Source organism: Peromyscus californicus, unplaced genomic scaffold, assembly GCF_007827085.1.
Source record: "Peromyscus californicus insignis strain IS unplaced genomic scaffold, ASM782708v3 Scaffold_12__1_contigs__length_115047231, whole genome shotgun sequence".
Lineage (NCBI taxonomy): Eukaryota > Metazoa > Chordata > Mammalia > Rodentia > Cricetidae > Peromyscus > Peromyscus californicus.
In genome coordinates, this window is record NW_026294413.1 from 44,206,916 (window position 1) to 44,209,873 (window position 2,958).

A 2,958-nucleotide genomic window follows, 5' to 3' on the forward strand; every position below is an offset into this window, starting at 1 on the left:
CATAGAGTGTTTTGGTTATGAAGGAAAGCTGAACCCCTTTTAAAGGATGTTAAGTATATACAGACGCTCATATTCTACATGAATATACAAGTGTATTTCATTTTGAAAAAAAGATCCAATATTAGAATCAAATTTATAAAGTGAGTTAGTTTTAACTAACTGGAGGAATCACCACAGGTTTTATTTAAACTTGTTTATATTCAAATGTATTTAATTCCTTTTTAGATATTTAATGTGAGGATATATACATATGCATATATATAAATACAGATTTGTGCATGTATAATCTAAGCTTAGCAAATAGTTAACACTATTTTCCAAGACATTTATGTCATTGAACCCTTTTCACATCTTAGTTGTTTTTACATAAAAACATAGGAGTCAGTCTCTAGTATTGTACTGTACATTACCAACAGAAAGACAAAAATTGGTGCTGGGACTGGAAATAATATACCCACACTATGCTGAAGTTGCTCCTTTACAAACACTCTCTTCACCCATGATTCCTAGCAACTGGTTTGGAACCCCAGAAAACTGCCACACACATCCCTTTTTTAAAATTCTCTTCTGATGGGCTGGAGAGATGGCTCAGAGGTTAAGAGCACTGGCCGCCCTTCCAGAGGTCCTGAGTTCAATTCCCAGCAACCACATGGTGGCTCACAACCATCTATAATGACATCTGATGCCCTCTTCTGGCATACAGGCAAACATGCAGACAGAACACTGTATACATAATAAAATAAATGTTAAAAAATAAAATCAAAAAATAAAAAAAAAAAAATTCTCTTCTGAGCCAGGTGGTGGTGGTGGTGGTGGCGGCGGCGGCGGCGGCGGCGGCGGCGGTAGCTCACGCCTTTAATCCCAGCACTCAGGAGGCAGAGCCAGGCAGATCTCTATGAGTTCGAGGCCAGCCTGGTCTACAGAGTGAGATCCAGGACAGGCTCCAAAACTACACAGAGAAACCCTGTCTCGAAAAAACAAAAACAAAAACAAAAAAAGTTCTCTTCTGTAGATAGCTACAGAACTTCTAAAAGCAAAAAGGCAGCCTAGAATACCTACCTACATGTACCTTTTAAACTGACTTGAGCCGGGCAGTGGTGGCGCACACCTTTAATCCCAGCACTCGGGAGGCAGAGCCAGGCGGATCTCTGTGAGTTCGAGGCCAGCCTGGGCTACCAAGTGAGTTCCAGGAAAGGTGCAAAGCTACACAAAGAAACCCTGTCTCAAAAAACAAAAAACAAAAAACAAAAACAAAACAAAACAAAAAAAATAAACTGACTTGAAGTGTGCAAATCTACTGGCAATTACTTTACTTTTTTGAAATGGGACTACTGTGACTTCCTATCTTCTGCATTCCATGTTGTGGATTATTTACTAGCCAAGAGTTTTCTTTTCAAAAGTCTGTATCATTAATTAGCCTACACTATTACCTATCTTTTTATAATGAGTTTGACTTATACTGACAGTCAAAAAACATGGAACAATAAGTCAAGCATGAAATTTCTCTTAGCAGGGCATAATGTGGCTAAACGTAACCAGTTTGTTTTCAGTTAAAATCAGATTCCAAAAACCAGGCATGGTGCAATGTCTATAATCACAGCACTGAGAAGCCAAGGTAGGAGGATTGCTACAAGTCTGGGCCAGCCTGTCCTAGAGATCCTGTCACAAAAAAAACAACAAACAAACAAAAACAAAAAAAACAAACAACAAAAAAAACCCTGCACTCCTGTTACTACGTAAACTATAAAAGCGGTAAAAAGCAACAACAAAAAGGATCTCCATAGGTATACGTTACCACACTGTGCTCAGCCTGTTGAACCAGCACTCACACTTGAAAATAGTCACTGTGTCCTATGCATACCATACAGGCAATAACAGCAACAGTGCCTCATCATAAATCAGTGGCATGGTCCTCTGTTGTTCTCTGTTCAGTTTAAACACGAGGTAGTGATACACGAGTGTCTTGCCCAAATCCTATGCTCAGTGTTTCACTATGACGGCAATGGCCAGACACCGATTCAATGACTTCATCCTAGGGTCCCCAAGGTTCAAAATAATCATTGAGCAACTCGCCTCTACCTTATAAAAACATAAACAGAAAATCTTCACTATCACTGGGAATTGAATCCAAGGCCTCAAACACACTAGGAAAATGCTCTACCAATAACCCATATCCCTGGCCCTGTCTTTTTGGGTTTTTTTTATGTAAATGAGTGTTTCCTTGCATGTATGTATGTGTACTGTGTGTATGCCTGGTGCCCGGGGAGGCCAGAAGAGGGCATGTGATTCCCTGAAACTGGAGTTACAGGTGTTTGTTTGTTGCCATGTGGGTGCTCCACAAGCCATCTTTCTAGACTCCAGCCCTGCCATTTAATTCCTATTAATGAACAGGAACCAAGTTCTTCAAAGCAATAACTTTTCACTTTTCTCAAATGGCTGGGAGGCACTGGAGGTGACTAGTATAACCTCAGTTGTTTACCTTCTCCTTTACTAATTGCTCTAAATTCCTCTCAAGTCATCTGCTTCAAAACCAACATCATTAAAATTACAGATTACTACATAACCCCAGACCTAATGATCCACACCTTCAGGATAGAAGCCAAAGTCTACATTCAAAAAATGAAACAAAACCCCCAAGCTTTCCAGGTGAACTCTATCCTAAATATTATGCGAAGCACCTTCCCAGTGCCATAATTCCAGCTGCCTGATATTTTGAGAAACTGTGATGTCACTAGACGATTAGGTGAGCTAAGATTCAAGAATCGCTATGAAGAAAAAGGCTGTGAGCGCACTTGGGGGGTGGGGCACATCTGTAAACGAAAGGTTTGGTCCAGACAGTATTTAAGATCCAATCTAGCTCTGGAATTCTCCATCTGTTTCCCTTTCGTCTCCTCATCTTGACAGGCAGGAATGCAAATATATGGTTAAGGGAATGAGAGATTCCAAAACAACCTTTAG